Source organism: Hylobates moloch, unplaced genomic scaffold (genome assembly GCF_009828535.3).
Source record: "Hylobates moloch isolate HMO894 unplaced genomic scaffold, HMol_V3 SCAFFOLD_14, whole genome shotgun sequence".
Lineage (NCBI taxonomy): Eukaryota > Metazoa > Chordata > Mammalia > Primates > Hylobatidae > Hylobates > Hylobates moloch.
This window is the reverse complement of record NW_026652289.1, coordinates 64,224,382-64,240,138: the sequence shown is the minus strand read 5'-3', so window position 1 is coordinate 64,240,138 and position 15,757 is coordinate 64,224,382. Positions and strand designations below refer to the sequence as shown.

At 39.8% G+C, this 15,757-nt stretch overlaps 1 protein-coding gene across 2 annotated transcripts in view; it reads left to right on the top strand.

The window, feature by feature from the left end:
- The window catches only part of ZNF609 (zinc finger protein 609), a 222,964-nt gene that overhangs the window by 169,622 nt on the left and 37,585 nt on the right, over window positions 1-15,757 (top strand). The window lies entirely within an intron of this gene.

Sequence of the window (15,757 nt, the reverse complement as noted above, 5' to 3'; positions counted from 1 at the left end):
TTCAAGCAGAGCTTTGCTCCCCAGCTATTGCTACTAAGGCTGCTGCTGCCTCTTAATGATACCGGTGAGAACTAACTCCATTTCTGTCTTTAACTCGCTCTCTCTCTCTCTCTCTCTCTGACTACTCTATGAAACAAGGGGCCGTTCTCCACCTCTTCTGATACCTCATTATTCCATCTCCATCAGGCTTTACAGAACAAAGAAATCACAGGGCATCAACTTTATAATTTAGGCAGCTGGAGATAATTTCCCCAGGATAGGGCGGGTAGGTAGCTGATTCCTCCTGGCATTAGGCAGCATTGCTAAGTGGCCTTGTGTTTTGTCTGCCAGGCTTAAGCTTTGTTAGGCCCATTCAGGCTTCTCTGTATTTCAATTAAATTATAGTGGTAAACCACGCCCATGTACTTTCAAAGGGGTAGGGGTTAGGAAAAACAAGAAAAGTATGTCATTTATAGGCCCTGCTACTCACTAATTGCTCAAGAAATTTTTGTTTAATCTACTATCTCTGTGCTTACTCCTGCCAGATCCTTTATTTCCTTTAGTTGCTGCCTTCACGGCCTTCTCCATAGCAACAAGCTATATGACAAAAAGGCTATGGTGAGAAATTGAGCAGTCACCCCTCCCCCAAGTTGTACTCTGTTTTCTCCTTAGGGTATCTAAAGCAGCCCAAAAGACTGCTGTCAAATAATTTTCTACCCCCATTGAATTCATAATCAAATGAAACTTTTAACCCTGAACTAATTTGGTGAACAACCTGCATTCTCCTTATTTGACTCTGATTATCCCCACCTTTTGAAAATTTTCTAGATCATTCAACATACTTGAAATATTGTGCATCTTCTCATTTATGAAGCTCCCTTTTGCTTTTTAGCTTTCAGCTTACTCCTTAGAATTATACAGAAAATTTCCTGGAATGAAATATGGAGAAAGAGTAGATGAAGAAAGCGGAACCCTCCCCTTTTCTGTCATGTGCTGTTACCTTAGATACTAGACTAGTCTTCTGCCCTAGAGATTGGGCAAGCTGCCTGAAGTATAGAACTGGCCTGCATCTTAGCTGATCCCAGCATAGCCTAATCTGTTATCCTTTGTTATCTTCCCAGCCACTTGTCTACAGGAGTCACAAACCCAAAGGTTTTGTTTTTGTTTTATATTAATAAGTCTTACTGAAAGTAATATAAACATGTACGCAAATCCTACGTGTGCAAGTCTGCATTTTCGAAGTGAACACACCATATGGTACCAGCACCTAGATGAGGAAACAGTATTGCCAGAACCCCAAAACCTCTTTCATGCCTCCCTTCTAATAGCTAGCCCTTCTCCCCACCCCAGGTAACCAATCTCATTGTTAATATCATAGATTAGTGTTACCCATTTTGAACTTCATGTAAATAGAATCATTACAGTATGAGCTTTTTTATGTTGAGCTGTTCAACATTATGCCAGTGAGATTCATCCATATTGTTACATGTTGTTAAACTTTGTTTATTTTCATTATAGTATTCCATTATGTGAGTATACTGCTACTTATTCAGTTGTTGATGGCATTTGGGTTATTTGCAGTTTGAGGCTGTTATAAAAAGTGCTGCTGTGAAAATTCTTGTATATGTCTTTTTGGGACTATATATACATATTCCTATCTATCTATACTTAGAAATGGAATTCTTGAATCGTAAGGTATGTGTATGATCAACTTGAATAGATATCACAAGTTTCCCAAAATGCCTAAACCAATTTACATTCCTACTTCCAATGTATTAGAATCCTGATTGCTCTGTGATCTAGCCAACACTTGACCTTATTTGTCTTTTTCATTTTAGCCATTCTGGTGGTGTGTAGTGGTATCTCATTGTGGTATTAATTTGCATTTTCCTGGTGAGTAATGAAATTGAGCATCTTTTCATGTGTTCATTGGCCATTTGGAAATCTCTTTTACAAAGTGTCTGTTCAAGTCTTTTGCCCATTTTTGGATTGGGTTGTATGTCTTTTTCTTATTGATTTGTATGAATTCTTTGCATATTCTGGTTATTAGTCCTTTGTGAGATTCATGTAATATAAATATCTTCTGTGTCTTAACTTTTCTGTTAATGGTATCTTTGTCTTCATTTTTATGTAGTCTATTTTATCTTTTTTAAATTCTTTTTTGTTTTTCCTTTATTGTTAGTGCTTTCTGTGCCCCATTTAACAAAGTTTTGCCCATCCCAAGATAATATATTCTTCTATGTTTTTTCTGAGAACCTTGTTTTTATTTTTATATATATATATATATATATTTTTTTTTTTTTTACATCCACAATCTATCTGGAATTTATTTTTGTTTAGGATGTAAGTTGGAAGTCAAGATTGTTATTTTTTATGTGGATATTTAACTGGCCCAGCACCTTATCAAAAAGACCATCCTTTTTCCCATTGCACAGCAGTGTCACATTTGTCGTAAACCAGTTAACATGTGTGGGTTTATTTATGGGTTCTCTTCTGTTCCATTTATACATTTACCTATTCTTGTGTCAATACTACATTGTCTTGATAACTACAGCTTTGTAAATCTTGTTATCTAGTAGTATAAATCTTCCAGTTTTGTTGTACTTCTTCAAGATTGCCTTGGCTTTACTTGGGCTTTTGCATTTCCGTGTAAATTTTAGGATCATCTTTGTGAATTTTTATAGAAAAAAAAGTGCTGAAGTTTTGATTAGGATCTACAGATCAATTTGGAGAAGACCCAGAGTTTTATCCTTTTATATAAGCTAGTAAACTCAGCAGTTACTGAGAGAGAATTGGGGGGAGGGGGGATCAGAGCAAGTCACTGATATCATTTGGGGATCTTGTTTAAAATATATGTTCGCTGGCCAGGCACCATGGCTCACACCTGTAATCCCAGCACTTTGGGAGGCTGAATTGGACAGATTTCTTGAGCCCGGGAGTTCAAGACCAGCCTGGACAACATGGCGAAACTCTGTCTCTACAAAAAGTAGAAAATTAGCCAGGCTTGGTTGCAAGCGCCTGTGGTCTCAGCTACTTGGAAGGCTGAGGTGGGAGGATCACCTGAGTCCAGGAAGGCTGAGGCTGCAGTGAGCTGTGATTGCACCACTGCATTCCAGCCTAGGCGACAGAGTGAGGCCCTGTCTCAAATAAATTAAATTAAATTAAATTAAAAAGTTAGCTATCTCCCGCTCCTATTCTGAATCAGCAGGTTCAAGATGGAGCTTGGAACCAGGTGCAGTGGCCCACACCGGTAATCTCAGCACTTTAGGAGGCCAAGGCGGAAGGATCATTTGAGCCCAGGAGTTTGAAACCAGCCTGGGCAACATAGTGAGACCCGTCTTTATTTTAAAAATAAAATAAACAAGATGGAGCTTGGACATGCTTATTGTAAAAAATGCTCCCCAAGAAATTATGGTTTGCTGCCATCACCACTGTTCTCCACCAACCCTGTTTGAGAACCACTGACTTAGACTGCAGTTTAGCAGCAATTCAGTGAGGCTAGTTAAGGTAAAATCTGACTGATTTAATCAACACCACATCTGCCTTCGGGGCTGTATTAATTTCCTGGGCTGCTGTAACAATGTACCAAAAACTGAGTGGCTTAAAACAACAGAAAGTTATTATTTCACAGTTCCTGAGGCCAGGCATCTGAGATCAAGGTGTTGGCAGGACCATCTGTCTCCTGCAGCTCTAGGGAAGAATCCTTCTTTTCTTCTGCTCTTTGCTGGCAATCCATAGTGTTCCTTGGCTTGTAGCTACATCATCCCAGTCACATGGCTATCTTCCCTCTGTGCATATCTGTGTCCAAATTGCTCCATTTTATAAGGACACCAGTCACTGGATTAGGGCAGACCCTAATGACCTTATCTTGATATCTTGATTGCCACTGTAAAGACCCTATTTCCAAATAAGGTCATATGCTGAGGTACTAGGGGTTAGAACTTCAATATACCTTTTTTTGGCAAGGGAAGGGTGGGGCAGGGACACAGTTCAATTCATAAAAGGGGCAAATGAAAATTTCAGAATAATTATTGTCACAAGTTTGAGAGAGAAGATTTTCTAGAAATGTGCATAATAATGAGAGACATTGCTTCCCAAAGTCAGTCTGAGCAGATCATCCACCCTCTGACCCCAGCTGTTACTGGGTTGAGTTCCTCTTTTTTTGTTTTGTTTTGTTTTGTTTTGTTTTTTGAGTCTTGCTCTGTCGCCCAGGCTGGAGTGCAGTGGCGCGATCTCAGCTCACTGTAATCTCCGCCTCCTGGGTTCAAGTGATTCTCTTGTCTCAGCCTCCTGAGTAGCTGGGACTACAGGTGCCCGCCACCACACCCAGCTAATTTTTGTATTTTTTTTAGTAGAGACAGGGTTTCACCATGTTGGCCAGGATGGTGTTGATCTCCTGACCTCATGAGCCACCGTGCCTGGCCTCCTCTCTTTTTAATCTATTTATTTTATTTTACTTTTTATGGAGCTGGAATCTCACTTTGTTGCCCTGGCTGGTCTTGAACTCCTGGGCTCAAGCAGCCCTCCCACCTTGGCCTCCCAACATGCTGGGATTACAGGCATGAGCCACCATGTCGAGACTTGAATTCCTTTCTCTGCATTACTATTTACCCTTCCTTGGGTAAATACACTTGTGTTTTCTTTTTTTTTTTTTTACTGAGAGTAAAAGGGTGGTTCAGCTCTACTCTGTTAACAAACTCTGAAACAGCCAAGTAGAGGTTACCAGAAAGAAAAATAGGTTTCAGCAGTTGGCAGCATGCTAGCCTCTGGCTGAAGAAGGCCAAAAGGAAAAGTGCCTCACATAAGCCAACCCTAGTCATATTCTTATCCTAGTTCCTTCTGCTAGGTCATAAAGCAGTAAAGCTGTGGACAATGGGATTCCTTCTCAACCCCAGGCAAGTATTTTTTCAAAGCTGTTCCATTGAGATGATACCATCTTTCTTATTCCTAGTGGTTTTCGGAGGACTCCAGCTGTACAGCCAAAGGCATGATGACCTTTGCTGAGCCACCTTCTCCAGCCATGGCTGCAGGATATGGTTACCTCAGCAAGAGGAAAGGAAGGATATACGATTTAAGGGCGTGGTGAAACAGCCTTTGTTGCACTTATGCAAAGTTTCCATAGTATAAGAACGTATAGATGGGAGGAGGAACTATATCAGATTTTTTGCATTTCTCCCACCTTTCCCATTTCTCCCATTTGCACACCCCATCCCCATAATGTGGGTGTGAAGTGGTTTACATTTACTGGTTATTCCACTTTGGCCTTCTCTATCCTGTACTAGTCCTTTTCCTGCCTGTTGTTTTAGCAGTACCAGATCTGACTGCTCTTCAAATTGGCACTTGCTTAATAATGGTTTCAGCTGGCTCTCTATAATACTTTTGCCTGAAATTCCATTGAGAGAAAATACTATGGTCATGTGAAAATGGTTTCCAGGATGATGGGTGTTAGTTACACTTGTGCTTTCTTTTTTTTTTTTTTTTTTGAGACAGAGTTTCGCTCTTATTGCCTAGGCTGGAGTGCAATGGCATGATCTCGGCTCACCACAACCTCTGCCTCCCAGGTTCAAGCAATTCTCCTGCCTCAGTCTCCCGAGTAGCTGGGATTACAGGCATACACCACCACGCCTGGCTAATTTCGTATTTTTAGTAGAGATGGGGTTTCTCCATGTTGAGGCTGGTCTCGAACTCCTGACCTCAGGTGATCCGCCCACCTTGGCCTCCCAAAGTGCTGGGATTACAGGAGTGAGCCACCACGCCTGGCCTACACTTGTGCTTTCTTTGGCTCCTCAAGTCCCAGAAGATCTCAGAATTAAGGGTTTAGGATTTTTGTTTTCTCTCCATCCCAGACTTGAAGGTGGACAAATTTGAAGACATCATTTTCTTTAGCAGTAGTTTCCACATTTTGCTGTACATTAGAGTTTGGGAGTGGGAGTTTTTAAAATCCCAATCCCCAGATCTCACCCAATTAAATTGGATCAGAATAACTGTGGGTGGGAGCCAGGTGTCAGTATTTTTTTAAGGGTCTCCAGAGGCTTTGAACATTTTTACAGACTATCCCAAATTGCTTATTGGATCACCTGAGATATTTATACTTAGAATATTAATAAAGAACTCCTGGATAGTGTATAGAGTCTCTTTGGAAGTATCCTCTCTAAAGGAACAGTAACCACATTTCTGCCTTTAGGTTTCTGGTTTTGGAAGACTCGTACATAATTTGACCCTTCCTTACAGTCAGATCCATGAATTGAGGATGAATGGTTTGCCAGGATAAGTAGGATAAAAACCTAGAGATGTTGCTGTTAATCTGATTGGAGGTTCTGCCTACTTGAGATTTGGTAGGGCATAAGTATTTATAGCATGGCAAAAGCATTCTTCCTAGTAATTTGCATTGCAGCAACAAATTTGGAGCTAAAATACAGGTTTTTGGTTTGTTTTTGTTTTTATTTTTTTGAAACAGAGTCTCGTTCTGTCACCCAGGTTGGAGTGCAGTGGTGCAATCATGGCTCACTGCAGCCTCCAACTCCTGGGCTCAAGCAACCCTCTCACCTCAACTTCTCAAGTAGCTGGAACCACAGGCGTGTACCACCATGTCTGACTAACTTTTTTTTTCTTTTGTAGAGACTGGGTCTCACTGTGTTGACCAGACTGGATTCGATCTCCTGTCCTCAAGTAATCCTCCTGCCTCGGTCTCCCAAAGTGCTGAGATTACAGGTGTGAGCCACCATGCCCAGCTAGTATGACAGTTAAAAAAAAAAAAAAAAAGTTTGGCTAGACACAGTGACTCACACTTGTCATCCTAGCAATTTGGGAGGCCAAGGTGGGAGGATTACTTGAGCCCAGGAGTTCGAGACCAGCCTGTGCAACACTATGAGACCTCTTCTCTACCAAAAATCAAAAAAATTAGCCAGGCAAGTGGCACACTCCCGTAGTCCCAGCTACTTCAGAGGCTGAAACAGGAGGATCTCTCGAATCTGGGAGATCGAGGCTGCAGTGAGCTCTGATTGCGCCACTGCACTCTAGCCTGGGTGACAGAGCAAGCCCCTGTCTCAAAAAATAATTATTATTATAACGGTTTTCATTTTCTGTAAATCTAAAATTTTTTTAAAATAGTTTTCAGATAACAACTCTGCACCAATTTAAGAAGAAAATCTTAGCTAGTACGTAACCACAGATGGTTCTAATTTTTTCTAGTTTCTTCATTTCTGGAGGCAACTCACTCTTGGAATTTTCTGAATATATTTACCCTTTCTCTGCATCTCTGGTTTGAACTTTCATCCTGGAGGAAATAGTGCTCATAAATGCACATACTCTCTAATCACATGTCAAAGTTAATTATTAGACAGTAACATACCAGAGATCAGTTGTGGGAAGGAAACAATTTCTACATTCTCCCATCTGAGGCTTCTGCAGAGGTAGTAGCATGTAGACTTCCATACCAGCCTTCCTCACAGGCATCTTCTTGTAACTCTCCCTCAGCTCTCAGTCCTACCAATTTCCTGCAACATTCCTTGCTGCAGACGTGAGCCACTGCGCCCAGCCAGAAACTATAATTTATTTACTTTCATACGATCTGTTTCTCCACCTCAACCTCTAAAGAGAACTAGAAGACTGGAGTGGGAAAACTTTAGAAAACTACTAGTACTGACTGGGAGTTGAGGTATTGGTTGTAGCTGCATCCTCCTCCTTGCCCTTACTCCGAACATCAGTAAACAAATATGTCTGTCATTCTCCTTTAGAAATAAAAATAGGAACTACATAGACACCATTAACAGGTTTTTGATCATTTAGTGGTGGTTAAAAGGACCTTTGGCCATTATAAGAGGTCTAGAGAGAGTAAAGAGGACTTTACTAGGAAAGCAAAGAGAAGACCATAACTGAAGGCATATTCAACTTCTAGAGAATAGGACTAAATTGAACAACAATTTGGCACCAGTGTAAAGTGTGTCGGCAATAATTATTAATATTTGTTGTTAACTATTCCTATTAGCACTGGACATTAGGCTTAACACTTACTATTTTTCTGACCAAGCTAAGGAAATACAACTTTCAAGGGAATAAGGTAACAACGTAGGCCAGGTTTGGTGGCTCATGCCTGTAATCCCTGCACTTTGGGAGGCTGAGGCAAGAGGATCACTTGAACCCAGGAGTTTTAGACCAACCTGGGCAACATAGCAAGACCCCTTCTCTATCAAAAAAAAATTTTTTTTTAATTAGCTGGACATGGTAGTATGTACCTGTAATCCCAGCTACTCAGGAAACTGAGGTGGGAGGATCACTTGAGCCCAGGAGGTCATGGCTACAGTGAGCCATGATCTTGCCAGTATACTCTAACCTGGGCAACAGAGCAAGACCCTGTCTCAAAATATATGTGGGGACAAGCTTTTTATTTGTATTATTTATTCATTTTAAACAACAACATCTTGCCCAAGACAAATTTTTTTAAAAAGAGGAAAAGAATAAAGAAAAAGAAGGCCAAGGCCAATGGCTCACACCTATAATCCCAGTACTTTGGGAGGCCTACGTGGGAAGACTGCTTTAAGCCAAATTCAAGACCAGCCTGGGCAACATATAGCAAGACCTCATCTCTACAAAAAAAAAAAATTTTTAATTAGTTGGGCTTGGTGGTGTGCACCTCTAATCCTCGCTACTCAGGAAGCTGAGGAGGGAGGATCACTTGAGCCAAGGAGTGTGAGGTTACAGTGAGCTATGATCACATCACTGCACTCCAGTCTAGGCGACAGAGCGAGACCCTGTGTCAATAAAAAACAAAGAAAAATAATAAAAAGAATCAGAGGTCTTTAAAATATAACAGATGATGGATCCAGTGTTTACATACCTAAGTATACCTTTACCAGAGTTTCTGCCTTGATATGTGAGTCTGAGGGTTCAACTGTAAATTGCAGAAAATGTATAAAATGGTTTGGTACCAAAGGACTGTTGCTAAGTCTTGTATGTAAGTCCAAAGTGGATACTATGCAAATGACCTGCAATGCCATCCATAGATGGTGGGCAAAATTGATGGATGAGCTCTTGATCCAATGGGTAGCTTTGTTTTTATTATACATGTCTTTGGACCAGGCAATCATCTACTAAGTCACATTATAATAAGAGGAGTATGAATGCTTAAAACAGACTTTGTTAGCTACCCTTACTGTGCTTTGAATTCAAAGCATAATTTCAGAGATAATGAGCTATATCTTCTCCTAAATTTTCTCTCTCTTTCTTTTCTTTTCTTTTTCTTTCTTTCTTTCATCAGGGTCTTGCTGTATTACCCAGGCTGGAGTACAGTGGTGCAGACTTGGCTCACGGCAACCTCCATCTCCTGAGCTCAAGATATCCTCCTACCTCACCCCTCTAAGTAGCTGAGACTACAGGCGTGTGCCACCGTGCTCGGCTAATTTTTCTATTTTTTGTAGAGATGGGGTCTCACCATGTTACTTAGGCTGGTGTTGAACTCTTGGACTCAAGTGATCTGCCTACCATAGCCTCACAAAATGCTGGGATTACAGGCATGAGCCATTGCACTCAGCCTCCTACATTTTCTGCCCCACAACTAGCAACTGTTTTTTCCTCTGATTTTTTAATTTTTGAAATTATTTTATGATTTAGAAAGTAATGCCTGATTTTTTAGCTATGACACCAAAAGCACAAGGCAACAAAAGAAAAATTAGATAAATTGAATTTCATCAAAATTAATAACTTTTGTTTATCAAAGGATACTACCAAGAGAATAAAGATAGAATGAGAGAAAATATTTGCAAATCATATATCTGATAAGTGATTAATATCTAGAATAAAGAACTCCTACAGATCAACAATGAAAAACCCAAACAACCTAATTCAAAAATGGGCATAAGACTTGAATAGACATTTTGCCCAAGAAGATATCTAAATTACCAATAATCACATGAAAAGATGCTCAGAATCATTAATTATAAGAGAAATGAACACAAAAACCATGATGAATTACCACTTCATACCTGCTAGGATGGGTGTTATCAAAAATATGGAAAATAAAAAATGTTCAAGAGGATGTGGAGAAATTGGAACCCTTGAGAATTGTTGGTTGGAACATAAAATGGGTACAAGCCATTGTGGAAAACAGTTTGGTGGATCCTCAAAAAGCTAAACAGAATTAACATGTGATCCAGCAATTCTACTCCTAGGTATATACTTAAAAGAATGGAAAACAGATGTTCACACAAAAACTTGTATGTGAATATATGACAATATTATTCACAATATTCAGAAGGTGGAAATAACCGAAGGGTCCATCTACAGATGAATGGATAAACAATGTGGTATAGCCATACAATGGAATATTATTCAGCAAACAAAAAGAAATGAAAGCTGGCACAGTGACTCATGCCTCTAATCCCAGCACTTTGGGAGGCTGAGATGGGAGGATCACTTGAGCCCAAGAATTCAAGACCAGCCTGGGCAACATAACATAGCGAGACTGCATCTCTAGAAAAAAATACAAAATGGGGGCCGGGCATGGTGTCTTATGCCTGTAATCCTAGCACTTTGGGAGGCCAAGGTGGGTGGATCAGCTGAGGTCAAGAGTTCGAGACCAGCCTAGCCAACATGGCAAAACCCCATCTCTACTAAAAATACAAAAAAAAAATTAGCCAGGCTTGGTGGCACACACCTGTAACCCCAGCTACACGGGAGGCTGAGGAAGGAGAATCGCTTGAACCTAGGAGGTGGAGGTTGCAGTGAGCCAAGATAGCACCACTGCACTCCAGCCTGCATGATGGAAACAAGACTCCATCTCAAAAAAAAAAAAAAAAAAAAACTGAGCGCAGTGGCTCACGCCTGTAATCCTAGCACTTTGAGAGGCCAAGACGGGTGGATCACTTGAGGTCAGGAGTTTGAGACCAGCCTGGCCAACATGGTGAAACCCCATCTCTACTAAAAATACAAAAAATTAGCTTGGCATGGTGGCGCACGCCTTTAGTACCAGCTACTCGGGAGGCTGAGGCAGGAGAATCGCTTGAACCTGGGAGGCAGAGGTTGCAGTGAGCCGAGATCATGCCATAGCACTCCAGCCTGGATGACAGAGGGAGACTCTGTCTCCAAAAAAAAAAAAAAATCAACCTGGTATGGTAATACATGCAGTGGTAAACTCATTATCACTGTATAGGATGTTGTCATTTAGGCTTACTCAGTACTCCCAGCTACTCAGGAGGCTGAGGCAGGTGGATTGCTTGAGCTATGATCACACCACTGCCATCCAGCCTAGGGGACAGAGTGAGACCCTGTAAATATATGTTAAGTGAAATAAGCCAGTCATGAAAGGACAAATACTGTATTTTTCCTCTTAGGTATCTAGAATGGATACATTTCTATAGACAGAAAGAATATTAAGGGCTGTGGGGAGCATAGGGAATGGAGAATTATTGCTTAATGGCTACAGAGTTTCTATTTCAGGTGTTGAAAAAGTTTTAGATATTGTGATGGTTCAAAAGGAAAAAGTAACAATTTTTATTGTTGAAAATTTAGCAGACAAAACAAAGTCAAAATTCACCAAGAGGAAAAGAATAAATTACCCAGAGATAACCACTGTTTGAATTTTTATATTATACATATATTTTTGTTGCTTCTTATATTTTATATTTTTATATTTTTAACAAATTGAGACTCTTCTCTATATATTTCATAATCTTCATTGTTTAGAGAAATATATTCCTGTAACATATTTCCGTAACATTAAATGGCCTTCTGTAACATTTTAAATAACTACAGAGTATTCCATGTTAAGGATGTATCATAATGGATTTAGTCATTATATCTTTTTTATGGTTTAAAAAAAGATACTTCTTAAATTTTCCAGCTCATTTTTTACATCATCAATAAAGTACCTCACATACCAAGGAGACACATTATGTGTTTCATAATAATAACCTTGCAGCTTTGGACTTTTCGGTTTTTGTCCCAAATCCCTTTTCTCTTTTTCTCCTCTTGCTGCATTTTGCCTACTTGGACATTTTCTTTTTGCTTCTTCCGCCTGTTCTATGTGTCTTTCACTTTGCCACCAGTATGTAGCTTTATTGCTGCATCTGTTTCTTTTCTGGTAGAGACAGGTCAAACGTAAAATCAATAACCTGCTTCTCAGCCCAAAATAAACCTACAGGTGTTGATGTCTTTTGCTTTAGTCCACAGTTTTATTCTCAAGTGCAATGCATAAACCATTTAGTGTTTTACACTGAAAATACGAGCTCCTGAGAACCAAGAAAGTGTAATCTTCTGAGGCAGCGTAGTTAAAAATACGTATAAGGCCATGCAGTATGGCTTACACCTGTAATCTCAATACTTTGGGAGGCCAGACAGGAGGATCGCTTGAGCCCATAAGTTTGAGACCAGACCGGGTAACATAGCAAAACCTTGTCTCTACTGAAAACTTAAAAATAAAAGTTAGCCAGGCGTGGTGTCATACACCTGTAGTCCCAGCTATTTGGGAGGCTGAGGTGGGAGGACTGCTTGAGGCCAGAAGTTTGAGGTTGCAGTGAGCTATGATCATGCCACCGCACTCCAGCCTCGGCGACAGAGTGAGACTTAACCTCAGACAAAACAAACCATACAGGCTTTAGTTTAGAGTCATATTGATTGGGATTTAGATCCTAGCTTTTGCATCTTATTTAGCTACATTGGAACAGATTGCTCTGAGTTTCCAGTTCCTCATCTGTAAAATGGGAATGATTATACTTTGGAGCTTGCTGAGAGAATTAAATATGAGATAATATATAGAAGATGCTTAAGCACAATAAGTTGTATGCATTATTGGAAATACTGTCTGACCACCACTACATACCAAAAAAAAAAAAAAATTAGGGAAAGCAACCAAATATCTAACCCATTGTATCTGGTACTAAGCATCCTTTTTGTATCATTAGGACTTGGGAAACCTCTTCCACAATTTTAGTGGGATTATATTGGAGTCTGAATCTTACTTTAGTGGCCAGATTCAGTGTGTAGTAACAGTTAAGGTCTAGGATGCTTCTAATTGTTCATTTCATAGGTGGAGAAGGAAGATGGATACTTACTGCAAGGTATACAGCAAATTTTGTCTGGCAGCAAGACATACATAAGAGAAAGAATTTGAAATGACTCCAGCTTTGGTTGGGCAAATTCTGACAATTACTTTGAAATGTAAGCCCAATGAAGTCAAATATCTATAGTGACTGTTATCCCCAGATGAATTTTGAGAAAAAAAAATAGAATTGTTGTAAATTAAATGAAGCTTCAGAAAGATAGGACTCAATTTAGTCATATTGGTGGTTTTTTAAAAAATTCTAAATCTTTACATTGTATTTTAATGCCATAAACTTATTATCACTGTATAGGATGTTGTCAATTAGGCTTACTAACGCTCCTTCTCCACCCCCCAACACACACAAATCATATATCTGATTTAAATCAGAACTCTGTCTCACACATACACACACACACACTCTCACAGTCACTCTCACACACACATGCACACACCCATGCTGCTGGAAATTTGGGGAACCACACTGAGTTGAGAATCAGAAAGTAACTGAGATTCTTATCTTTGGAAGGAAAGGTAAGTAAGTAGCTGAGGAGTTCCTATTCTTTTGTCAGCTCATCAGCCAGAGATGAGATCTGGTGCCATTCCAAACCCTGCCTGATGGGTTAAACCAGTATTAGGGTTATTTATTCTGTTCAGTACTTACTGAGTACCTGCTAAGTATTTAGGTAGAGAAAAGAAAAATGTATAGATAGATGTTATCTCTTCTAATAAAGCATCATTTTTGTGGGGGAGGGGTTGCTTTTTATTTTGTACATGAATACATGAAGTGGTACAACATTCTAAAGAGATGAAAAGGATAGGCAGTAAAAAGGAAGTCTTCTTTCCCTGTCCCTAGCCCACCTAGTTCCGCTACCTTGAGGCAACTACAGTTATAATTTCAAAGTATAATTTTTAATATTTTTTAAATACTTTAATACTTTAAAAATCAGAACATTTATCTAGGAATAGAATGATATAGCAGTCATAGGGACACACTTTTTGACACATCACATAAGAAATTAAGTAAAGAGCCAGGTATATCGTGGCATGTGCCAGTAAGTCCCAACTACTTGGGAAGCTGAGGCAGGAGGATCACTTGAGTCCAAAAGTTAAGTCCAGCCTAGGCAACATGGTGAGAACCCATCTCAAAAAAAAAAAAAAAGTGTAGCCCATGCCTGTAATCCTAGCATGTTGGGAGTCCGAGGCCGGTGGATTTCCTGAGCTCAGTAGTTTGGGACCAGCCTGGGCAACACGGTGAAACCCTCCGTCTCTACTAAAATACAAAAGAAAAAAAAAAATAAGCCAGGTGTGGCGGCATGGCGCCTGTAGTCCCAGCTACTCAGGAGGCTGAGGCAGGAGAATTGCTTGAACCCAGGAGGTGGAGGTTGCAGTGAGCCAAGATCTCACCACTGCACTCCAGCCTGGGCAACAGAGTGAGGCTCCATCTCCAAAAAAAAAAAAAAGTGTAAAAAAAAGAAAATAGGTAAAGTAAATCATTAATTTCTAAATCAAATAAGTTCAGTCATGACAGACAACGTAAAATTTGTATGTGGAAGTCTTGGGGCTTAAGAGAGGATAAAAGTTAGATTAACATTAGAAGAAGGTATGGAAAATCTGTAGATAAAACAGTACCTATACTTTAGCAGGGCAGCCAGTGAATCAGAAATGTGTTAATGGGAAAGAGGTCCTCTACTTAGATCCAATAACTGTGTCTTTAGCATCTCAACCTCCTAAAAGTAAGAAGCTGGGGAGTTGGGGGTAGCTAGAGGGAGAGACCAGACCATCCCTTTGCACAGAATATTCAAAAAGGAGTCTGTAGAACTTTGAGAAAAACCTTGCGGAGTGTACATCTTCACCTAAAACTAGAATAGCTAATGTGATTGTGAAATGGAATATTTATTTAGTGTATAAGATTTGTGTTGATGGGTGGGGGATCCTTTGTCATTTGTTTAAAAATAATATAAAATTATAAAAATATTGTTTGGTACTGGCCCGGCAGAGCCAATTTGGCAGTCCAGAAAAAGTCTGGATTTATAAGCAAACCAATGGAAATAGGAAGGATTTTTCTAGTGATAGTTTTGAGGAAACTCTTTGTGAGGAGGCAATAAGTTGATTTATAGACGCATCTCAAACTATCTAACATATATATACACATGAACATCTTAACTTTATGTAAGCCTGGTCCTATTTACTTTCAAATGGACTAGAATGAAAAGAAACTATACCTTGTTGCATTTTTGTAATATAGTCCCAAGTAGGCAGCTTTGCTTCCTAAGATTTGTGGGGTGGTTTCTTCATATTTGCTTTGTATAGGGGAGCTCATTTTTAGGAAGTTTTATAACCGAAATATCTTCAAATAAATATATGCAAATAATACCACAAAACAGCATGTTATAAGAGCCCTACTAATGATACAGTCAGCAGATGCCATATAATTGTGAACTGAAAGAGATCACTTTTGGCTAAATTATAGAGCTTGGTTCATTTTCAACTTTTCCTGAAAAGGTGACTCTAGGTAAAAGGTAGCTGAGCAGACCACAGCAGCTCTTGTTCAGTTTGGTTGTTTTAAACTAGGAAACCAGGTAACTGCAGTAGATGCCTGCTATTATGAGAGATTAGATAGGAGCAGTGAGCCATTGCTCAGCTCCTGTTCAGTGTGGGGGTTCCCCAGCCAGTTCTTCACAGGTATCAGAGGGCAAACACTGTGACAGGAGCTGTCAGGAGGACTATACAAAGAGAAAGCAT